The sequence below is a fragment of the Gadus chalcogrammus genome, chromosome 1 (genome assembly GCF_026213295.1).
Source record: "Gadus chalcogrammus isolate NIFS_2021 chromosome 1, NIFS_Gcha_1.0, whole genome shotgun sequence".
Lineage (NCBI taxonomy): Eukaryota > Metazoa > Chordata > Actinopteri > Gadiformes > Gadidae > Gadus > Gadus chalcogrammus.
In genome coordinates, this window is record NC_079412.1 from 721,124 (window position 1) to 744,372 (window position 23,249).

Here is a 23,249-nt window from a genome sequence, read left to right on the forward strand (position 1 = left end):
TTAGCTTGCCTGCCGCTGTTTTCATTGATGGAAAGTCTATTGCATTGATGGATTGCAAGCTTACAACCACAAGCAAGATTGCCAGTTAGGACAATTCCGTTTTTTTTAACTGCAAGAAACACTTTTATCACATCTACACCAGTTGATGCTGTTGCAAAAAGTGTAGGTACTGTTGTGAGTTGAACGCAGGGTCTCCTGTTTACAAGACAGGCGCTTTCACCAGCTAAGCCACAGCACCCCTATGGTAATGTTTACTTGAGACACCAATGAAAAAGGTCTCATGTAGCGTGACCCGATCATGTGTTAAGCTATCAGAACTGGCGGCTAAAGGAATTCCAATTGAGTAGGTTACTTGCATTATACAACTTACTGATGTGATTAGAACACTGCCTCTTCTGTGAACTAGACAGTCACTATGACAGTACAAGCCCCAATGGATTTCTAGTCCATCACCGTAACCACACAGTTTCGACGTTTCAATTCTCTATCTTGTTCAAACATTAGCATTCTGCAACATTTTTGGTATGTAAAGCATTGCGTGACCTCATTTTGTTTAAAAATTCATTACACAGTAACATTCAGCAATGTTTCGTGATCGGATCATTTTTGACTTCTACCTTATAAAAGGGATTCATTCATAATTCACCCGTCACCTTCACTACAATTTGGGGATGCCGGGGATTGAACCCGGGACCTCATACATGCGAAGCATGCGCTCTACCACTGAGCTACATCCCCTTAATGTATTAAATAGTACATCTCTACTGTAAATACCTGAAGCTTTGCTTAATGATACAGCCAATCAATAGGTTGACTTGCACTAGACCATCCTAAGAGATGAAGATATTTGGCCTGCCTGCTAAAAGCAGAGGTGGAAAACTGGTGTGGCAGATTTCAATCATGGAGCAGGGTATCCAATGGATTTCTAGTGCATCAGCTTTAACCGCTTGGCCAGGACAATGGTGCTTATCGACCTCAAGTCTATCAGTTGTTCGAACAGTAACAGACTGCAACGCTTGAGGCTGTGTGATCAAATTGTGAAATAGTCCTACACCCTTGACCACAGCTTGCTTTGATCACATCTTAGTGATCGGACCTCAGCACTCCTACATGAGAAGCTTTACAGATGAGCCGAAAACAGATTACTTCAATTGTACATGTGGCAACCGATACATGAAAGTTTGCTTAACGATACAAGAGGGGAAATCGGTTATTGACTGGCAGTACGGTATCATACATTTCTTAGAGAAGTAGTCTGCGTACAGATAGCAGAACTGGCCAACGCTTGTCGGCAGGCCTGAATCTTCGTAATTGACGCAACAATGTTTTTCTCTTCGGTGGCTGTCAACACTTAATGCATAAACGTACCGTACTCATATCAATGTGTTGACCGGCACTAGCTTTTGAGCGCACACTAGCTTTTGAGCGCACAAGCGCACACTAGCTTTTGAGCGCACAAGCACACAAAAGCGTGCACTTTTGAAATCGCACGCACTGATTAACCTGTATCGTTGACGACAACACAGTTTCAATTCTCTCACTTGTTTCGAACAATAGCATTCGGCAACATCTTTGGTAGGTTAAGCATTGCGTGACCTCATTTGATCAATATAGCACTCACCTGACTTTTCTAGGGCAATCAAATGGAGATGCCAGGGATTGAACCCGGGGCCTCATACATGCAAAGCATACGCACTACCACTGAGCTACATCCCCTTACTGCTAGAGTATGTACATTTTAAACCGGCTTCGGAACACACCAAGGGTTTTCTCGTACATGGCATTCAGCACTTGGACCTGACAACACTAGTCTTCAGATCTATCAGACCTTGAAATATTTACATTTTATGTTTGGAGAACATGTTGTCAAAAAACATCGAATGCTAAGAGCCTGTCCAGATAATACCAGGTTTTAAATATGTCACCTTCTACATGCTTAGATTAACATATTTGCACTGATTTCATGCAGTCTCACCGTAATATGTGTATGTGTTGGCTGACCAAGGGAATGAAAATTCGTAATCAGAAAGAACCGTTGTCGGCAGGATTCGAACCTGCGCGGGGAGACCCCAATGGATTTCTAGTCCATCGCCTTAACCACTCGGCCACGACAACACACTTGTATAGATCCAATTCTCTGGCTTTTTGGAACAGGAAGAGTCTGGAACACTTAGGGTAGGTTAAGCCTTGCTTGATCTAATTTTGAAATAATCTTCAAATTGACTGAAGCTAGCTTTGATCACATCTTGGAGACGGCAGGCATTGAACCTCAGGCCTTCTACATGAGAAGCATACGCTTTGCCGTTGAGAGAAGTCCCCTGTGTTACTTCAATTGTACATCTGTAAAACCGATTCCTGAAGCTTTGCTTAACGATAGAAGGGACAAATAGGTCATTAGTTGGCACTAGGGTATCATACATTTTATAGAGAATTTAGCTTGCCTGCCGCTGTTTTCATTGATGGAAAGTCTATTGCATTGATGGATTGCAAGCTTACAACCACAAGCAAGATTGCCAGTTAGGACAATTCCGTTTTTTTTAACTGCAAGAAACACTTTTATCACATCTACACCAGATGATGCTGTTGCAAAAAGTGTAGGTACTGTTGTGAGTTGAACGCAGGGTCTCCTGTTTACAAGACAGGCGCTTTCACCAGCTAAGCCACAGCACCCCTATGGTAATGTTTACTTGAGACACCAATGAAAAAGGTCTCATGTAGCGTGACCCGATCATGTGTTAAGCTATCAGAACTGGCGGCTAAAGGAATTCCAATTGAGTAGGTTACTTGCATTATACAACTTACTGATGTGATTAGAACACTGCCTCTTCTGTGAACTAGACAGTCACTATGACAGTACAAGCCACAGCACCCCTCTCAGTTCAGGAGTAATGCTTCAGCAATTGATTGGGAAGACAACGAAAGAGGTCTGCAGTACCATGACATATTTCTGTTGATCCTTTAAACAGCCCCTTAAATATACACTGATTAACCTGTACCGTTGACGGCAGGATTCGAACCTGCGCGGGGAGACCCCAATTGATTTCTAGTCCATCACCGTAACCACACAGTATCGACGTTTCAATTCTCTATCTTGTTCAAACATTAGCATTCTGCAACATTTTTGGTATGTAAAGCATTGCGTGACCTCATTTTGTTTAAAAATTCATCACACAGTAACATTCAGCAATGTTTCGTGATCGGATCATTTTTGACTTCTACCTTATAAACGGGATTCATTCATAATTCACCCGCCACCTTCACTACAATTTGGAGATGCCGGGGATTGAACCCGGGACCTCATACATGCGAAGCATGCGCACTACCACTGAGCTACATCCCCATGATGTAATAAATAGTACATCTCTACTGTCAATACCTGAAGCTATGCTTAATGATACAGCCAATCAATAGGTTGACTTGCACTAGACCATCCTAAGAGATGAAGATATTTGGCCTGCCTGCTAAAAGCAGAGGTGGAAAACTGGTGTGGCAGATTTCAATCATGGAGCGGGGTATCCAATGGATTTCTAGTGCATCAGCTTAACCGCTTGGCCAGGACAATGGTGCTTATCGACCTCAAGTCTATCAGTTGTTCGAACAGTAACAGACTGCAACGCTTGAGGCTGTGTGATCAAATTGTGAAATAGTCCTACACCCTTGACCACAGCTTGCTTTGATCACATCTTAGTGATCGGACCTCAGCACTCCTACATGAGAAGCTTTACAGATGAGCCGAAAACAGATTACTTCAATTGTACATGTGGCAACCGATACATGAAAGTTTGCTTAACGATACAAGAGGGGAAATCGGTTATTGACTGGCAGTACGGTATCATACATTTCTTAGAGAAGTAGTCTGCGTACAGATAGCAGAACTGGCCAACGCTTGTCGGCAGGCCTGAATCTTCGTCGTGACGCAACAATGTTTTTCTCTTCGGTGGCTGTCAACACTTAATGCATAAACGTACCGTACTCATATCAATGTGTTGACCGGCACTAGCTTTTGAGCGCACACTAGCTTTTGAGCGCACAAGCGCACAAAAGCGTGCGCTTTTGAAATCGCACGCACTGATTAACCTGTATCGTTGACGACAACACAGTTTCAATTCTCTCACTTGTTTCGAACAAAAGCATTCGGCAACATCTTTGGTAGGTTAAGCATTGCGTGACCTCATTTGATCAATATAGCACTCACCTGACTTTTCTAGGGCAATCAAATGGAGATGCCGGGGATTGAACCCGGGGCCTCATACATGCAAAGCATGCTCTCTACCACTGAGCTACATCCCCTTACTGCTAGAGTATGTACATTTTAAACCGGCTTCGGAACACACCAAGGGTTTTCTCGTACATGGCATTCAGCACTTGGACCTGACAACACTAGTCTTCAGATCTATCAGACCTTGAAATATTTACATTTTATGTTTGGAGAACATGTTGTCAAAAAACATCGAATGCTGAGAGCCTGTCCAGATAATGCCAGGTTTTAAATATGTCACCTTCTACATGCTTAGATTAACATATTTGCACTGATTTCATGCAGTCTCACCGTAATATGTGTATGTGTTGGCTGACCAAGTGAATGAAAATTCGTAATCAGAAAGAACCGTTGTCGGCAGGATTCGAACCTGCGCGGGGAGACCCCAATGGATTTCTAGTCCATCGCCTTAACCACTCGGCCACGACAACACACGTGTATAGATCCAATTCTCTGGCATTTTTGGAACAGGAAGAGTCTGGAACACTTAGGGTAGGTTAAGCCTTGCTTGATCTAATTTTGAAATAATCTTCAAATTGACTGAAGCTAGCTTTGATCACATCTTGGAGACGGCAGGCATTGAACCTCAGGCCTTCTACATGAGAAGCATACGCTTTGCCGTTGAGAGAAGTCCCCTGTGTTACTTCAATTGTACATCTGTAAAACCGATTCCTGAAGCTTTGCTTAACGATAGAAGGGACAAATAGGTCATTAGTTGGCACTAGGGTATCATACATTTTATAGAGAATTTAGCTTGCCTGCCGCTGTTTTCATTGATGGAAAGTCTATTGCATTGATGGATTGCAAGCTTACAACCACAAGCAAGATTGCCAGTTAGGACAATTCCGTTTTTTTTTAACTGCAAGAAACACTTTTATCACATCTACACCAGTTGATGCTGTTGCAAAAAGTGTAGGTACTGCTGGGAGTTGAACCCAGGGTCTCCTGTTTACAAGACAGGCGCTTTCACCAGCTAAGCCACAGCACCTCTATGGTAATGTTTACTTGAGACACCAATGAAAAAGGTCTCATGTAGCGTGACCCGATCATGTGTTAAGCTATCAGAACTGGCGGCTAAAGGAATTCCAATTGAGTAGGTTACTTACATTATACAACTTACTGATGTGATTAGAACACTGCCTCTTCTGTGAACTAGACAGTCACTATGACAGTCCAAGCCACAGCACCCCTCTCAGTTCAGGAGTAATGCTTCAGCAATTGATTGGGAAGACAACGAAAGAGGTCTGCAGTACCATGACATATTTCTGTTGATCCTTTAAACAGCCCCTTAAACATACACTGATTAACCTGTACCGTTGACGGCAGGATTCGAACCTGCGCGGGGAGACCCCAATGGATTTCTAGTCCAGCACCGTAACCACACAGTTTCGACGTTTCAATTCTCTATCTTGTTCAAACATTAGCATTCTGCAACATTTTTGGTATGTAAAGCATTGCGTGACCTCATTTTGTTTAAAAATTCATTACACAGTAACATTCAGCAATGTTTCGTGATCGGATCATTTTTGACTTCTACCTTATAAAAGGGATTCATTCATAATTCACCCGTCACCTTCACTACAATTTGGGGATGCCGGGGATTGAACCCGGGACCTCATACATGCGAAGCATGCGCTCTACCACTGAGCTACATCCCCTTAATGTATTAAATAGTACATCTCTACTGTAAATACCTGAAGCTTTGCTTAATGATACAGCCAATCAATAGGTTGACTTGCACTAGACCATCCTAAGAGATGAAGATATTTGGCCTGCCTGCTAAAAGCAGAGGTGGAAAACTGGTGTTTGCAGATTTCAATCATGGAGCGGGGTATCCAATGGATTTCTAGTGCATCAGCTTAACCGCTTGGCCAGGACAATGGTGCTTATCGACCTCAAGTCTATCAGTTGTTCGAACAGTAACAGACTGCAACGCTTGAGGCTGTGTGATCAAATTGTGAAATAGTCCTACACCCTTGACCACAGCTTGCTTTGATCACATCTTAGTGATCGGACCTCAGCACTCCTACATGAGAAGCTTTACAGATGAGCCGAAAACAGATTACTTCAATTGTACATGTGGCAACCGATACATGAAAGTTTGCTTAACGATACAAGAGGGGAAATCGGTTATTGACTGGCAGTACGGTATCATACATTTCTTAGAGAAGTAGTCTGCGTACAGATAGCAGAACTGGCCAACGCTTGTCGGCAGGCCTGAATCTTCGTCGTGACGCAACAATGTTTTTCTCTTCGGTGGCTGTCAACACTTAATGCATAAACGTACCGTACTCATATCAATGTGTTGACCGGCACTAGCTTTTGAGCGCACACTAGCTTTTGAGCGCACAAGCGCACAAAAGCGTGCGCTTTTGAAATCGCACGCACTGATTAACCTGTATCGTTGACGACAACACAGTTTCAATTCTCTCACTTGTTTCGAACAAAAGCATTCGGCAACATCTTTGGTAGGTTAAGCATTGCGTGACCTCATTTGATCAATATAGCACTCACCTGACTTTTCTAGGGCAATCAAATGGAGATGCCGGGGATTGAACCCGGGGCCTCATACATGCAAAGCATGCTCTCTACCACTGAGCTACATCTCCTTACTGCTAGTGTATGTACATTTTAAACCGGCTTCGGAACACACCAAGGGTTTTCTCGTACATGGCATTCAGCACTTGGACCTGACAACACTAGTCTTCGGATCTATCAGACCTTGAAATATTTACATTTTATGTTTGGAGAACATGTTGTCAAAAAACATCGAATGCTAAGAGCCTGTCCAGATAATGCCAGGTTTTAAATATGTCACCTTCTACATGCTTAGATGAACATATTTGCACTGATTTCATGCAGTCTCACCGTAATATGTGTATGTGTTGGCTGACCAAGGGAATGAAAATTCGTAATCAGAAAGAACCGTTGTCGGCAGGATTCGAACCTGCGCGGGGAGACCCCAATGGATTTCTAGTCCATCGCCTTAACCACTCGGCCACGACAACACACTTGTATAGATCCAAGTCTCTGGCTTTTTGGAACAGGAAGAGTCTGGAACACTTAGGGTAGGTTAAGCCTTGCTTGATCTAATTTTGAAATAATCTTCAAATTGACTGAAGCTAGCTTTGATCACATCTTGGAGACGGCAGGCATTGAACCTCAGGTCTTCTACATGAGAAGCATACGCTTTGCCGTTGAGAGAAGTCCCCTGTGTTACTTCAATTGTACATCTGTAAAACCGATTCCTGAAGCTTTGCTTAACGATAGAAGGGACAAATAGGTCATTAGTTGGCACTAGGGTATCATACATTTTATAGAGAATTTAGCTTGCCTGCCGCTGTTTTCATTGATGGAAAGTCTATTGCATTGATGGATTGCAAGCTTACAACCACAAGCAAGATTGCCAGTTAGGACAATTCCGTTTTTTTTTAACTGCAAGAAACACTTTTATCACATCTACACCAGTTGATGCTGTTGCAAAAAGTGTAGGTACTGCTGGGAGTTGAACCCAGGGTCTCCTGTTTACAAGACCGGCGCTTTCACCAGCTATTTCTAGTCCATCACCTTAACCACACAGTTTCGACGTTTCAATTCTCTATCTTGTTCAAACATTAGCATTCTGCAACATTTTTGGTATGTAAAGCATTGCGTGACCTAATTTTGTTTAAAAATTCATCACACAGTAACATTCAGCAATGTTTCGTGATCGGATCATTTTTGACTTCTACCTTATAAAAGGCATTCATTCATAATTCACCCGTCACCTTCACTACAATTTGGAGATGCCGGGGATTGAACCCGGGACCTCATACATGCGAAGCATGCGCTCTACCACTGAGCTACATCCCCTTAATGTATTAAATAGTACATCTCTACTGTCAATACTGTCGGAGATTAATCGAGATTTAAAACACTTAGACTAATTTAAGAGAGAGTGTAAAAGAAATCGAGGGGTCCGGAGCAAGAATTGAAAAAGACTTTATCGTGCAGCAAAACAACAACGACAACAGCCTGAGTGGGTTTGCAAAGTCACTGGCCCCACATTGGGCTGCAGCCTCACTTATACACGTATAGGAATTTCTTTGTTTACAATGGAGTCACAACGGGGTTTCCGCCCGTCAATCTTCGTCACAGCATGTTATCAACTGCCCAGTTCAGTGGTCTGCATGGATCAACCTCATTAGTCAAGATGACCCAAGGCTAAAAAGGCTGAGGTCAACTTTAGCTTGACCCAAGGCTGAAAGGCCTTAGACCAACTTAGCTTCCCCCCAGTTCCCTATACATTCCTGTGCACCATCTGTTCTGAATCCAGATTCTGCAAACACAATGCTTTCCACTATTTAAAATATAAAACCTATTGATAATCATGGTTTATCATAGAATATACTCACTAATTTCTACCACACATCCCCCCTTTGTGACTACTAAAGTCACAACAAAAACATAACAGTCGTTTGGGTCATATTTTGCACTACATTTGATCATCGTTAAAAAACCTTTAAACACGTTCAGGAGTCTCAACCTGATTTAAGGCAAAAAAGATCTATCAAATGTCTAACATGTCTAACTAGAATTCACACATAACACAGTATTTTCAGCATGCATTGAAAATTAGCATTTCAGAATATTTGACATAAAAATATGAAACTCAAAAAATGATATTTCAAAAAATAAGTAAATAATAGAAATTAAAAACTAAAATTGTCAACAAGCTTGCATGGATTTGGATAGCTCTGATTTATCATCATGTACTGGTATACTATATAACGTGGGGGTTTAGGGCACCGTAGTTGCTTCTGTTCTCAGCCACCATGCCCTGGAACCCATTAGTCCAAATGTCCATTTGTTCACACTGTCTGAAATGGTTGTGACTCCCATAGAGAGGTCATCAGTTAAGAAAATAGGACCTCTTTTTGATGTCCGATTTTCACATTCCGATCTCCTTTCTAGTGTCACTCCAATCTATCTTTCCATAGAGCATCCTCTCCCACTCCCCCGACTCCTCTATGCCAGTCACCATGAGGGCCATCTCTTTAGAAAGCCTGGATGCTATTACGGATCTGACTATGGGAATGCAGCAGCAGAAGATCAGACCCATCACTGTTAGTACTATTAGGAGCACTATACCTATCTTTGCGAACATCATTCCCCACATACCAAACTTTGTTTCAAGCCATCCAAACATTCCCTGATCATGGCCTGCGTTTTCCTTCATGTGGGGCAGTATTATTTGGAATGAAGGTACAACACATTTCACCTATAAGATCACAAACTCCCCCCCTTTCTGCTAAAAGCCAATCTAAAGCCTGTCTGTTCTGCCAAGCCACAGTTTTAAGAAGTATATATTCTCTCATATTTAATTTATACTTTCTGTTATAGCCACATGCATTCCTGACGTTACTGTTAAACACCATTTCATTGGATTAAATTGGATATGTAATTTACACCGATCTTTCCTATGTGCATGTTCATAATTTAATGCATGAGGGTTAATGCACATAGGTGTTGGTCATCCGACATAACAGTAAACACAAAGTCATTGACTTGGTCTTGCGGTGGTATGTGAGCAGACAAGACTGTTTTCCCTTAGTTGTCAATTAGTCCTGAATGATTTTGGGCCGGATTATCCTGTGTTCCTCTCTGGCTTTCTTCAGTAGGCCTACCACCCCCTAATTCCTGGCCCTTCCAGGTTTGTGTTGTCCCCGTGGTTTCATCCTTCCTCGGGGTCTGTGCTTGTGCCAGCGAAATCTGGCACAACCCGTAAAGGATCAGAAACAGGCTCCCCGTTTTCAGCATCATCATGCTGCTGTATCTCTTGGCTCGACTGGATCTGGTCCTGGGGCAGCTGGTCAGCCCCACGTGTGTCTGCGTCTGGCTCCTCCTCCTCACGGTCGTCTCTGGCTTTGGGTTGAGCAGCTTTTGTGCAGTGGTTGAGATGATACCACGTGGCACTTCCTTCCACTTGGTTGGCTGTTGGTGTTGCGTTGGTGACTTTGTATGGTCCTTCTCTCACATGGTCACCTGGCTCCACCCCCCTTGGTGGCTCCTTCTCCAACTCTGGAACTCTGCCTTTCTCTTGTTGAAAAATAAGCCTCTGTATGCCAGTTAGTTGTCCCATATAACGTCTTAATTCAGTTTCCAATTGTTCTAATGGAGGTCCTTTATGAGGCCCTCGAATGACAGGTGAAGGCATGGGTCGACCCGTAAACATTTCATGCGGGGTTAGATGCGTCGTTCTGTTAGTTTTCATGCGATAACTCATTAGTGTCAGTCGTAGTGCATTAGTCCTTTAATTTAGTACTCTAATTTAATTTTGTTAATCTTTGTCTTAAGCGTCCGATTCCTCTCTCCATCATACCTTGTGGTTTGAGGAATGTATACACAGCCTAATCTTTGTTTGACATGCAGATGTTAAATCACTTGTTTGAGTGTTTTCTGAATAAACGCAGCTCTATTGCCTGAGTTAATTTGTGACGGAATTCCAAACCTTGGCATGACTTCTCTAGTCAGAACCTTGATTACCGTAGCCGCACTTTGGTCTTCTGATGGGACTGCTTCTACCCATCTGTTGAACACTGTTTTTTCAAATATTTCACACTTATTTAGCTGGATGTTAATCATTATTTGCAAGTATGGTGAAGAAAAACCTTGTTTTCAATTTTTTTCCTAATTCCCCTCAATACCTCCCCCCTTGCGCAATGGTCAAAACCATACGCATTAAATGATAAACAAATCTAATAACGCCGTTGGTGCACCCAACGTCGAAAGTCTAACCTTAAGCATCAGTAAACTGAAACCAATCTTTTGGGAAGGGAAATCAAAACCAGTATGTCCAAATCCTAAGCCCAATATGGGTGGGTTTACCATCAGCCGCCCGAAACCACGCTGTTCCGAAGTCATGCACTAAACCGAAAAAACATACATGCATTAGTGGCCTTCTATGCCACAAAGGTAAAATAAAATGAAATAAAACGTGACATGCCCCGTTTCAAGATGACCTTTGCTGCCAGAGCTGACATATCTGACTCCTGTTCCCCCTCCACCTTTCATCAGCCGGCTTTTCCTATGATGGTTGCAGTCCGTCACTCCATGATCAGGTGAGCCAGTGCTCACAGTGACTCTGCCAAGTAATCGTGACTGTGCCTGAATTAGGTTGTCCCGGGCTTCAAGGTGGGATCTTACCCGTCGTTGGCTAACCAGCCTTCCATACTGGCTTATTGCAGGATGCCGTACCTGGGATACAATCAATCCCCACCTATATGGTGGTATAGATTGCAAAGTGGAGGGATGGAGACAGAGTCTTCAGCCGCATCTGCCTTATGCAGCCATATGTGTGCGTCATGAATGCACATCAGGGCGACTATAAAACAAAATATAATTTATCAGTTAAAATTATTAAAGTGTTGCAGCAGTATTAGTGGCATTTGAAGGTAAACCCACTACTTCCGAATCCAATTTGACAACATAGCATGTATGTCTCCTTCCCAGCAGATGTAGCGTCAATCCACCTATTGTCCTTAACTAGGGAGATGTGAAAGAAAACAAAAATCACAATATTAAAACTTGCATCTTCAATATTGGGCGACTCACTTTTGTTTTAACCGTTACTCAAAATCACAATTCTCTTCATAATCCTACCCGATTGCCCTTCACTATCTATTCAAATTGGACGACCTAATTAAACCTTTTATTCTACCTATTGCTTGCATTTAGTGTTTTCCATATTTTGATTCACTACTATACCAAACCCAAATCCTCTATGTTGATCTTAACTAGTTTATTCAACACTGAATTGATACATTGTTTCTATTTAGTAATTAACCATATTGTTTTATCTGAAGTATGCTTGTGTATCCCCTTGTGTATTCAGTCACTTGGAGTAGGAGAGGATTCTCCCCTACCTCGGCTGCCCTGACACACACATGAGAACAGGCTCACACACACCCTGTCTCATTTTATTTTACTTATTTATTTTAAATTACATTTGTCATTGTGGATAACCTAAATTTAGAAATTTGGATAACGTTTTATCATACTTATTTGGTCTAAATTTTAAGTATTGCCGATTGTTTTTTCTAAATTATAAGATCACTTTTAATAAATTGTCTATTACTTATCATAATCTTGAAGGAAATATTTTATTTGTGTTGTTATCTTAGCACCTAGACCTCGTCAGGTCCAAGCACCAAATTAACATCCACCTATCCACGCAGAGTCCATGGGTTGGGTCCGCTCCTCGTTTGATGAGTCACTTTACCCTGGCGCCATTGAACCCATTGACTCTTGTGGAGTGTGGTGTGCAGACAATTTTTAAGGCTAATTGCTCATGTTTGAGTCTAAATAATTATTCCTAAATCCTGTAATCACCATTTAACTTGCTCAGGGACACATCAACACTCAGCTAGGAGAGATGGGGATCGAACCAGCAACCCTTCGGTTACTAGACAACTGCTCTACCTCCTGAGCTAAACGACCCCAGCCACCTCTCCGCTGATTTATTACCTCCGGGTCGGTCCGTGTCCGCCCTTTTTGCTGTCATTACATTCCTCTCCCTTCTCCAAACTCCTTCTCTCTCCGATCCAACCCGTTGTCTCACCAGTGCTCCGTGTACCAAGATGTAATGATATATACCATATGGTGTTCCGACGCGTTGGAGAGTCTCCAAGAACCACAGAATCACCCATCCCAGTGGTGGTTCTACGTTTTTTCTAAAACAGTGGACATGGGTTACATTCAGGAACAAATTACAGAGTACATCCAAACGCACAAATAATCTATTAGGCACAATGCAAATTCAATCTCTTTCTCTCTGTTGTCTCTCTGTCCAGCCCCCACCGGCGGATTTTCCTTACTTACGTTCCTTCTCTCTAACTCTCTTTACCTCTCTTTATCTACTTCCTTTGCTTTCACAAATCTCCATAACCATTTTCATTTTCAGTAATCCTTTCCTTTCCTTTCTGGTTTGTTCGTTTTTTGGACACACTCCAAAACTAGATTATTAATCTTAAAAGGCTATCGAAAGATATGAATGTCCCCAAAGAAAATTCTAACCGGAAAGCCTTCCCCATTACCGCCACTTCTCGTTACCAATCTACACACTCTTCCTCTTCTCTGTCTCACTCTTCACAAATCACTTCATCTGTCCCCTCTATCTCAACTCAATGCTAACTCTTTCTCACTCACTCACTCACTCACTCACTCGCTCACTCACTCACTCACTCACTCACTCACTCACTCACTCACTCACTCACTCACTCACTCACTCACTTATTCGCTCACTCACTCACTCATTCACTCATTCGCTCACATATACAACTTAAAATAAGAATTCACAGACTGTCATCCTTGGAGCTGTCATAGGTATTAACTGCGTGTGCTCCGAGAATCCCATAGTTTTGGTGAATTTTCCTGCCAGGGGGAGGTGAGAGGCATAATTTGGACCTACGTAAGTGTAAGTGGCTCCAGTGTGGGCCATCATTGGCGTGCCTCTATACTTTATCAGAACCTGCAGTATTGGTTCCTCATCAGCTTGTTTTGTGATTGCTACAAGCTGACCCTCCCCCTGTGGATTCTCTGGGCACCCCCAGTATCCCTAACCTATAAAGGGACCCTGCTGTCCCTGGTTGTAGCTCCCTTGATCTTGCCTCCCCTGATTACCGTTGCCCTGTCCTTGCTGTGGTGGAAAAGGGTTAATCAAACAATGTTTCTTAATATGTCCTTCCTGGTTGCATCCAAAACATATTAAAGGACCTCTGCGTTGTCCTTGGAATCCCTGCTGTTGATTATTTCTATACTGTCCTTGGGACCCCTGTTGCTGATTCTGTCTATTTTTATTTGTGGGGTTCCCATAATTATGGATGTGCACATGTGTAACAGGTGGAGTAGGTGACAGTTGGCTCTGAGGCTGTTGTACTGGGAGAGAAAATGCCAATCGTGGATGTTTGTTTTGAAGTGCGCCCTGCTGGTTGGCTTGCGAATTTACTGCAGCTGGTTCTAAAACACCTGCCTGTCTCTTCTTATCTCTTTCCTTCCTTGTGAGATCTTCCAGCTGAAGCTGATATAGCTTCCTCTGGACCTCTTTGCTTTGTTCCTGTGTTCTTTGTTTATTCTGACGATATTCATCCACTGCATGAACTAAATGGTCATTAAAATTTCTATGAGATCCTGATGTAGACAGTCCAACCACATCTTCTAGCTTGGCTTTGATTTGGCTGGGAAGTGTCTCTATCACAGAGTTTCTAAACATGACACGCCATCTGTCTACTTGGGCCTGCAGGTAGGATGCAGGGTTCTCTGTGTCACCAATAGGGAGAACTCTCATGTTTTTAGGATCCATACGGACCGGGAACTCCCTCCTGAGTGTGGCCCACAACGCCCCTCTGTAATGATCAAGTGTAGTCTTATCATATTTTCCATCCAGTATATTCAACCCTCCATTCCTCAGTACAAACTCCATCTTGGATAACCCCAACACTCTTGCCAACAGAGCTTTCAGGTCCCCCACTGCAATTAGCTTTCCCACTGTGAGCTCCTCAAATGTTCTAATCCATTTAGACGCCCCGTTAATTATGTTAGGGAGTTTAGAAATGACTCCCTCTAAGTCCTGTGAACCCCACGGTTGAAAATGGACCTGTTGTCCTTTGTCTAGAATAGGATAATTTCCCGGGGAAGTTTCGGGTGCCCTTTTCCCCCTTTGTGATTTTCTTAGTTTCTCATCTAACTCGAGTGGTGTGGGGCTTAGTACTGCTGTACTGCAGCCAGGCTCCTCTGCCCCTTGTGTCCCAGACCACTCTTCCTTTCTTTTGTTCCGCTTCTTTAATTTCCTTTTAGCATTCTTAGTAATGTGTTTTACACATGGTTGTGATGACCCTTCACCAACATGCTCAATGTCATCCTCCTCCTCTCCTTCATTCTCGTTTTCACCCTCACTACAACAAATGTCAGCATTGTTACACTCTTCCTTTGTGATTATTTTTCTGGCCACTCGTTGTAATGAGCGCCACCTCTCTCCCTCCTCTTCGAACAAAGCTAGCACTAACCTTTCCCTGTCCTTCTTCGCTAAGGCCGTTTTTCCACTTCTGTTATCTATGTAACTCCTTATTACTACCTCCATGTCCCTATACATTCCTGTGCACCATCTGTTCTGAATCCAGATTCTGCAAACACAATGCTTTCCACTATTTAAAATATAAAACCTATTAATAATCATGGTTTATCATAGAATATACTCACTAATTTCTACCACAATACCTGAAGCTTTGCTTAATGATACAGCCAATCAATAGGTTGACTTGCACTAGACCATCCTAAGAGATGAAGATATTTGGCCTGCCTGCTAAAAGCAGAGGTGGAAAACTGGTGTGGCAGATTTCAATCATGGAGCGGGGTATCCAATGGATTTCTAGTGCATCAGCTTAACCGCTTGGCCAGGACAATGGTGCTTATCGACCTCAAGTCTATCAGTTGTTCGAACAGTAACAGACTGCAACGCTTGAGGCTGTGTGATCAAATTGTGAAATAGTCCTACACCCTTGACCACAGCTTGCTTTGATCACATCTTAGTGATCGGACCTCAGCACTCCTACACGAGAAGCTTTACAGATGAGCCGAAAACAGATTACTTCAATTGTACATGTGGCAACCGATACATGAAAGTTTGCTTAACGATACAAGAGGGGAAATCGGTTATTGACTGGCAGTACGGTATCATACATTTCTTAGAGAAGTAGTCTGCGTACAGATAGCAGAACTGGCCAACGCTTGTCGGCAGGCCTGAATCTTCGTCGTGACGCAACAATGTTTTTCTCTTCGGTGGCTGTCAACACTTAATGCATAAACGTACCGTACTCATATCAATGTGTTGACCGGCACTAGCTTTTGAGCGCACACTAGCTTTTGAGCGCACAAGCGCACAAAAGCGTGCGCTTTTGAAATCGCACGCACTGATTAACCTGTATCGTTGACGACAACACAGTTTCAATTCTCTCACTTGTTTCGAACAAAAGCATTCGGCAACATCTTTGGTAGGTTAAGCATTGCGTGACCTCATTTGATCAATATAGCACTCACCTGACTTTTCTAGGGCAATCAAATGGAGATGCCGGGGATTGAACCCGGGGCCTCATACATGCAAAGCATGCGCTCTACCACTGAGCTACATCCCCTTACTGCTAGAGTATGTACATTTTAAACCGGATTCGGAACACACCAAGGGTTTTCTCGTACATGGCATTCAGCACTTGGACCTGACAACACTAGTCTTCAGATCTATCAGACCTTGAAATATTTACATTTTATGTTTGGAGAACATGTTGTCAAAAAACATCGAATGCTAAGAGCCTGTCCAGATAATGCCAGGTTTTAAATATGTCACCTTCTACATGCTTAGATTAACATATTTGCACTGATTTCATGCAGTCTCACCGTAATATGTGTATGTGTTGGCTGACCAAGGGAATGAAAATTCGTAATCAGAAAGAACCGTTGTCGGCAGGATTCGAACCTGCGCGGGGAGACCCCAATGGATTTCTAGTCCATCGCCTTAACCACTCGGCCACGACAACACACTTGTATAGATCCAATTCTCTGGCTTTTTGGAACAGGAAGAGTCTGGAACACTTAGGGTAGGTTAAGCCTTGCTTGATCTAATTTTGAAATAATCTTCAAATTGACTGAAGCTAGCTTTGATCACATCTTGGAGACGGCAGGCATTGAACCTCAGGCCTTCTACATGAGAAGCATACGCTTTGCCGTTGAGAGAAGTCCCCTGTGTTACTTCAATTGTACATCTGTAAAACCGATTCCTGAAGCTTTGCTTAACGATAGAAGGGACAAATAGGTCATTAGTTGGCACTAGGGTATCATACATTTTATAGAGAATTTAGCTTGCCTGCCGCTGTTTTCATTGATGGAAAGTCTATTGCATTGATGGATTGCAAGCTTACAACCACAAGCAAGATTGCCAGTTAGGACAATTCCGTTTTTTTTAACTGCAAGAAACACTTTTATCACATCTACACCAGATGATGCTGTTGCAAAAAGTGTAGGTACTGCTGTGAGTTGAACCCAGGGTCTCCTGTTTACAAGACAGGCGCTTTCACCAGCTAAGCCACAGCACCCCTATGGTAATGTTTACTTGAGACACCAATGAAAAAGGTCTCATGTAGCGTGACCCGATCATGTGTTAAGCTATCAGAACTGGCGGCTAAAGGAATTCCAATTGAGTAGGTTACTTACATTATACAACTTACTGATGTGATTAGAACACTGCCTCTTCTGTGAACTAGACAGTCACTATGAGAGTCCAAGCCACAGCACCCCTCTCAGTTCAGGAGTAATGCTTCAGCAATTGATTGGGAAGACAACAAAAGAGGTCTACAGTACCATGACATATTTCTGTTGATCCTTTAAACAGCCCCTTAAACATACACTGATTAACCTGTACCGTTGACGGCAGGATTCGAACCTGGGCGGGGAGACCCCAATGGATTTCTAGTCCATCACCGTAACCACACAGTATCGACGTTTCAATTCTCTATCTTGTTCAAACATTAGCATTCTGCAACATTTTTGGTATGTAAAGCATTGCGTGACCTCATTTTGTTTAAAAATTCATCACACAGTAACATTCAGCAATGTTTCGTGATCGCATCATTTTTGACTTCTACCTTATAAAAGGGATTCATTCATAATTCACCCGTCACCTTCACTACAATTTGGAGATGCCGGGGATTGAACCCGGGACCTCATACATGCGAAGCATGCGCTCTACCACTGAGCTACATCCCCATTATGTAATAAATAGTACATCTCTACTGTCAATACCTGAAGCTATGCTTAATGATACAGCCAATCAATAGGTTGACTTGCACTAGACCATCCTAAGAGATGAAGATATTTGGCCTGCCTGCTAAAAGCAGAGGTGGAAAACTGGTGTGGCAGATTTCAATCATGGAGCGGGGTATCCAATGGATTTCTAGTGCATCAGCTTAACCGCTTGGCCAGGACAATGGTGCTTATCGACCTCAAGTCTATCAGTTGTTCGAACAGTAACAGACTGCAACACTTGAGGCTGTGTGATCAAATTGTGAAATAGTCCTACACCCTTGACCACAGCTTGCTTTGATCACATCTTAGTGATCGGACCTCAGCACTCCTACATGAGAAGCTTTACAGATGAGCCGAAAACAGATTACTTCAATTGTACATGTGGCAACCGATACATGAAAGTTTGCTTAACGATACAAGAGGGGAAATCGGTTATTGACTGGCAGTACGGTATCATACATTTCTTAGAGAAGTAGTCTGCGTACAGATAGCAGAACTGGCCAACGCTTGTCGGCAGGCCTGAATCTTCGTCGTGACGCAACAATGTTTTTCTCTTCGGTGGCTGTCAACACTTAATGCATAAACGTACCGTACTCATATCAATGTGTTGACCGGCACTAGCTTTTGAGCGCACACTAGCTTTTGAGCGCACAAGCGCACAAAAGCGTGCGCTTTTGAAATCGCACGCACTGATTAACCTGTATCGTTGACGACAACACAGTTTCAATTCTCTCACTTGTTTCGAACAAAAGCATTCGGCAACATCTTTGGTAGGTTAAGCATTGCGTGACCTCATTTGATCAATATAGCACTCACCTGACTTTTCTAGGGCAATCAAATGGAGATGCCGGGGATTGAACCCGGGGCCTCATACATGCAAAGCATGCTCTCTACCACTGAGCTACATCCCCTTACTGCTAGAGTATGTACATTTTAAACCGGCTTCGGAACATACCAAGGGTTTTCTCGTACATGGCATTCAGCACTTGGACCTGACAACACTAGTCTTCAGATCTATCAGACCTTGAAATATTTACATTTTATGTTTGGAGAACATGTTGTCAAAAAACATCGAATGCTAAGAGCCTGTCCAGATAATGCCAGGTTTTAAATATGTCACCTTCTACATGCTTAGATTAACATATTTGCACTGATTTCATGCAGTCTCACCGTAATATGTGTATGTGTTGGGTGACCAAGGGAATGAAAATTCGTAATCAGAAAGAACCGTTGTCGGCAGGATTCGAACCTGCGCGGGGAGACCCCAATGGATTTCTAGTCCATCGCCTTAACCACTCGGCCACGACAACACATGTTTATAGATCCAATTCTCTGGCATTTTTGGAACAGGAAGAGTCTGAAACACTTAGGGTAGGTTAAGCCTTGCTTGATCTAATTTTGAAATAATCTTCAAATTGACTGAAGCTAGCTTTGATCACATCTTGGAGACGGCAGGCATTGAACCTCAGGCCTTCTACATGAGAAGCATACGCTTTGCCGTTGAGAGAAGTCCCCTGTGTTACTTCAATTGTACATCTGCAAAACCGATTCCTGAAGCTTTGCTTAACGATAGAAGGGACAAATAGGTCATTAGTTGGCACTAGGGTATCATACATTTTATAGAGAATTTAGCTTGCCTGCCGCTGTTTTCATTGATGGAAAGTCTATTGCATTGATGGATTGCAAGCTTACAACCACAAGCAAGATTGCCAGTTAGGACAATTCCGTTTTTTTTTAACTGCAAGAAACACTTTTATCACATCTACACCAGTTGATGCTGTTGCAAAAAGTGTAGGTACTGCTGGGAGTTGAACCCAGGGTCTCCTGTTTACAAGACAGGCGCTTTCACCAGCTAAGCCACAGCACCCCTATGGTAATGTTTACTTGAGACACCAATGAAAAAGGTCTCATGTAGCGTGACCCGATCATGTGTTAAGCTATCAGAACTGGCGGCTAAAGGAATTCCAATTGAGTAGGTTACTTACATTATACAACTTACTGATGTGATTAGAACACTGCCTCTTCTGTGAACTAGACAGTCACTATGACAGTCCAAGCCACAGCACCCCTCTCAGTTCAGGAGTAATGCTTCAGCAATTGATTGGGAAGACAACGAAAGAGGTCTGCAGTACCATGACATATTTCTGTTGATCCTTTAAACAGCCCCTTAAACATACACTGATTAACCTGTACCGTTGACGGCAGGATTCGAACCTGCGCGGGGAGACCCCATTGGATTTCTAGTCCATCACCGTAACCACACAGTTTCGACGTTTCAATTCTCTATCTTGTTCAAACATTAGCATTCTGCAACATTTTTGGTATGTAAAGCATTGCGTGACCTCATTTTGTTTAAAAATTCATTACACAGTTACATTCAGCAATGTTTCGTGATCGGATAATTTTTGACTTCTACCTTATAAAAGGGATTCATTCATAATTCACCCGTCACCTTCACTACAATTTGGAGATGCCGGGGATTGAACCCGGGAGCTCATTCATGCGAAGCATGCGCTCTACCACTGAGCTACATCCCCTTAATATATTAAATAGTACATCTCTACTGTAAATACCTGAAGCTTTGCTTAATGATACAGCCAATCAATAGGTTGACTTGCACTAGACCATCCTAAGAGATGAAGATATTTGGCCTGCCTGCTAAAAGCAGAGGTGGAAAACTGGTGTGGCAGATTTCAATCATGGAGCGGGGTATCCAATGGATTTCTAGTGCATCAGCTTAACCGCTTGGCCAGGACAATGGTGCTTATCGACCTCAAGTCTATCAGTTGTTCGAACAGTAACAGACTGCAACGCTTGAGGCTGTGTGATCAAATTGTGAAATAGTCCTACACCCTTGACCACAGCTTGCTTTGATCACATCTTAGTGATCGGACCTCAGCACTCCTACATGAGAAGCTTTACAGATGAGCCGAAAACAGATTACTTCAATTGTACATGTGGCAACCGATACATGAAAGTTTGCTTAACGATACAAGAGGGGAAATCGGTTATTGACTGGCAGTACGGTATCATACATTTCTTAGAGAAGTAGTCTGCGTACAGATAGCAGAACTGGCCAACGCTTGTCGGCAGGCCTGAATCTTCGTCGTGACGCAACAATGTTTTTCTCTTCGGTGGCTGTCAACACTTAATGCATAAACGTACCGTACTCATATCAATGTGTTGACCGGCACTAGCTTTTGAGCGCACACTAGCTTTTGAGCGCACAAGCGCACAAAAGCGTGCGCTTTTGAAATCGCACGCACTGATTAACCTGTATCGTTGACGACAACACAGTTTCAATTCTCTCACTTGTTTCGAACAAAAGCATTCGGCAACATCTTTGGTAGGTTAAGCATTGCGTGACCTCATTTGATCAATATAGCACTCACCTGACTTTTCTAGGGCAATCAAATGGAGATGCCGGGGATTGAACCCGGGGCCTCATACATGCAAAGCATGCGCACTACCACTGAGCTACATCCCCTTACTGCTAGTGTATGTACATTTTAAACCGGCTTCGGAACACACCAAGGGTTTTCTCGTACATGGCATTCAGCACTTGGACCTGACAACACTAGTCTTCGATCTATCAGACCTTGAAATATTTACATTTTATGTTTGGAGAACATGTTGTCAAAAAACATCGAATGCTAAGAGCCTGTCCAGATAATGCCAGGTTTTAAATATGTCACCTTCTACATGCTTAGATTAACATATTTGCACTGATTTCATGCAGTCTCACCGTAATATGTGTATGTGTTGGCTGACCAAGGGAATGAAAATTCGTAATCAGAAAGAACCATTGTCGGCAGGATTCGAACCTGCGCCGGGAGACCCCAATGGATTTCTAGTCCATCGCCTTAACCACTCGGCCACGACAACACACTTGTATAGATCCAAGTCTCTGGCTTTTTGGAACAGGAAGAGTCTGGAACACTTGGGGTAGGTTAAGCCTTGCTTGATCTAATTTTGAAATAATCTTCAAATTGACTGAAGCTAGCTTTGATCACATCTTGGAGACGGCAGGCATTGAACCTCAGGTCTTCTACATGAGAAGCATACGCTTTGCCGTTGAGAGAAGTCCCCTGTGTTACTTCAATTGTACATCTGTAAAACCGATTCCTGAAGCTTTGCTTAACGATAGAAGGGACAAATAGGTCATTAGTTGGCACTAGGGTATCATACATTTTATAGAGAATTTAGCTTGCCTGCCGCTGTTTTCATTGATGGAAAGTCTATTGCATTGATGGATTGCAAGCTTACAACCACAAGCAAGATTGCCAGTTAGGACAATTCCGTTTTTTTTTAACTGCAAGAAACACTTTTATCACATCTACACCAGTTGATGCTGTTGCAAAAAGTGTAGGTACTGCTGGGAGTTGAACCCAGGGTCGCCTGTTTACAAGACAGGCGCTTTCACCAGCTAAGCCACAGCACCCCTATGGTAATGTTTACTTGAGACACCAATGAAAAAGGTCTCATGTAGCGTGACCCGATCATGTGTTAAGCTATCAGAACTGGCGGCTAAAGGAATTCCAATTGAGTAGGTTACTTACATTATACAACTTACTGATGTGATTAGAACACTGCCTCTTCTGTGAACTAGACAGTCACTATGACAGTCCAAGCCACAGCACCCCTCTCAGTTCAGGAGTAATGCTTCAGCAATTGATTGGGAAGACAACGAAAGAGGTCTGCAGTACCATGACATATTTCTGTTGATCCTTTAAACAGCCCCTTAAACATACACTGATTAACCTGTACCGTTGACGGCAGGATTCGAACCTGCGCGGGGAGACCCCATTGGATTTCTAGTCCATCACCGTAACCACACAGTTTCGACGTTTCAATTCTCTATCTTGTTCAAACATTAGCATTCTGCAACATTTTTGGTATGTAAAGCATTGCGTGACCTCATTTTGTTTAAAAATTCATTACACAGTAACATTCAGCAATGTTTCGTGATCGGATCATTTTTGACTTCTACCTTATAAAAGGGATTCATTCATAATTCACCCGTCACCTTCACTACAATTTGGAGATGCCGGGGATTGAACCCGGGACCTCATACATGCGAAGCATGCGCTCTACCACTGAGCTACATCCCCTTAATGTATTAAATAGTACATCTCTACTGTAAATACCTGAAGCTTTGCTT

General features: G+C 42.8%; 23 non-coding genes across 23 annotated transcripts; all 23 read right to left on the minus strand.

Annotated features, from left to right (window-relative positions):
* Positions 1 to 666: 666 nt before the first annotated feature.
* trnaa-cgc (transfer RNA alanine (anticodon CGC)) lies at positions 667 to 738 on the minus strand. Its single transcript has one exon. It is a non-coding gene; the product is annotated as a tRNA-Ala (tRNA).
* Positions 739 to 1,644: 906 nt separating this feature from the next.
* trnaa-ugc (transfer RNA alanine (anticodon UGC)) lies at positions 1,645 to 1,716 on the minus strand. Its single transcript has one exon. It is a non-coding gene; the product is annotated as a tRNA-Ala (tRNA).
* A 317-nt stretch (positions 1,717 to 2,033) lies between these two features.
* On the minus strand, positions 2,034 to 2,115 carry trnas-aga (transfer RNA serine (anticodon AGA)). The gene has a single exon. It is a non-coding gene; the product is annotated as a tRNA-Ser (tRNA).
* Positions 2,116 to 3,268: 1,153 nt separating this feature from the next.
* trnaa-cgc (transfer RNA alanine (anticodon CGC)) lies at positions 3,269 to 3,340 on the minus strand. Its single transcript has one exon. It is a non-coding gene; the product is annotated as a tRNA-Ala (tRNA).
* Positions 3,341 to 4,218: 878 nt separating this feature from the next.
* trnaa-ugc (transfer RNA alanine (anticodon UGC)) lies at positions 4,219 to 4,290 on the minus strand. The gene has a single exon. It is a non-coding gene; the product is annotated as a tRNA-Ala (tRNA).
* Positions 4,291 to 4,607: 317 nt separating this feature from the next.
* On the minus strand, positions 4,608 to 4,689 carry trnas-aga (transfer RNA serine (anticodon AGA)). The gene has a single exon. It is a non-coding gene; the product is annotated as a tRNA-Ser (tRNA).
* A 483-nt stretch (positions 4,690 to 5,172) lies between these two features.
* trnat-ugu (transfer RNA threonine (anticodon UGU)) lies at positions 5,173 to 5,246 on the minus strand. Its single transcript has one exon. It is a non-coding gene; the product is annotated as a tRNA-Thr (tRNA).
* Positions 5,247 to 5,844: 598 nt separating this feature from the next.
* Positions 5,845 to 5,916, minus strand: trnaa-cgc (transfer RNA alanine (anticodon CGC)). Its single transcript has one exon. It is a non-coding gene; the product is annotated as a tRNA-Ala (tRNA).
* An 879-nt stretch (positions 5,917 to 6,795) lies between these two features.
* Positions 6,796 to 6,867, minus strand: trnaa-ugc (transfer RNA alanine (anticodon UGC)). The gene has a single exon. It is a non-coding gene; the product is annotated as a tRNA-Ala (tRNA).
* A 317-nt stretch (positions 6,868 to 7,184) lies between these two features.
* On the minus strand, positions 7,185 to 7,266 carry trnas-aga (transfer RNA serine (anticodon AGA)). Its single transcript has one exon. It is a non-coding gene; the product is annotated as a tRNA-Ser (tRNA).
* A 772-nt stretch (positions 7,267 to 8,038) lies between these two features.
* Positions 8,039 to 8,110, minus strand: trnaa-cgc (transfer RNA alanine (anticodon CGC)). Its single transcript has one exon. It is a non-coding gene; the product is annotated as a tRNA-Ala (tRNA).
* Positions 8,111 to 16,353: 8,243 nt separating this feature from the next.
* On the minus strand, positions 16,354 to 16,425 carry trnaa-ugc (transfer RNA alanine (anticodon UGC)). The gene has a single exon. It is a non-coding gene; the product is annotated as a tRNA-Ala (tRNA).
* Positions 16,426 to 16,742: 317 nt separating this feature from the next.
* Positions 16,743 to 16,824, minus strand: trnas-aga (transfer RNA serine (anticodon AGA)). The gene has a single exon. It is a non-coding gene; the product is annotated as a tRNA-Ser (tRNA).
* A 481-nt stretch (positions 16,825 to 17,305) lies between these two features.
* trnat-ugu (transfer RNA threonine (anticodon UGU)) lies at positions 17,306 to 17,379 on the minus strand. Its single transcript has one exon. It is a non-coding gene; the product is annotated as a tRNA-Thr (tRNA).
* A 598-nt stretch (positions 17,380 to 17,977) lies between these two features.
* Positions 17,978 to 18,049, minus strand: trnaa-cgc (transfer RNA alanine (anticodon CGC)). Its single transcript has one exon. It is a non-coding gene; the product is annotated as a tRNA-Ala (tRNA).
* An 878-nt stretch (positions 18,050 to 18,927) lies between these two features.
* Positions 18,928 to 18,999, minus strand: trnaa-ugc (transfer RNA alanine (anticodon UGC)). The gene has a single exon. It is a non-coding gene; the product is annotated as a tRNA-Ala (tRNA).
* Positions 19,000 to 19,316: 317 nt separating this feature from the next.
* On the minus strand, positions 19,317 to 19,398 carry trnas-aga (transfer RNA serine (anticodon AGA)). Its single transcript has one exon. It is a non-coding gene; the product is annotated as a tRNA-Ser (tRNA).
* A 483-nt stretch (positions 19,399 to 19,881) lies between these two features.
* trnat-ugu (transfer RNA threonine (anticodon UGU)) lies at positions 19,882 to 19,955 on the minus strand. The gene has a single exon. It is a non-coding gene; the product is annotated as a tRNA-Thr (tRNA).
* Positions 19,956 to 20,553: 598 nt separating this feature from the next.
* trnaa-cgc (transfer RNA alanine (anticodon CGC)) lies at positions 20,554 to 20,625 on the minus strand. Its single transcript has one exon. It is a non-coding gene; the product is annotated as a tRNA-Ala (tRNA).
* An 878-nt stretch (positions 20,626 to 21,503) lies between these two features.
* On the minus strand, positions 21,504 to 21,575 carry trnaa-ugc (transfer RNA alanine (anticodon UGC)). The gene has a single exon. It is a non-coding gene; the product is annotated as a tRNA-Ala (tRNA).
* A 316-nt stretch (positions 21,576 to 21,891) lies between these two features.
* Positions 21,892 to 21,973, minus strand: trnas-aga (transfer RNA serine (anticodon AGA)). Its single transcript has one exon. It is a non-coding gene; the product is annotated as a tRNA-Ser (tRNA).
* Positions 21,974 to 22,455: 482 nt separating this feature from the next.
* trnat-ugu (transfer RNA threonine (anticodon UGU)) lies at positions 22,456 to 22,529 on the minus strand. The gene has a single exon. It is a non-coding gene; the product is annotated as a tRNA-Thr (tRNA).
* Positions 22,530 to 23,127: 598 nt separating this feature from the next.
* trnaa-cgc (transfer RNA alanine (anticodon CGC)) lies at positions 23,128 to 23,199 on the minus strand. The gene has a single exon. It is a non-coding gene; the product is annotated as a tRNA-Ala (tRNA).
* Between the last annotated feature and the right edge of the window lie 50 nt (positions 23,200 to 23,249).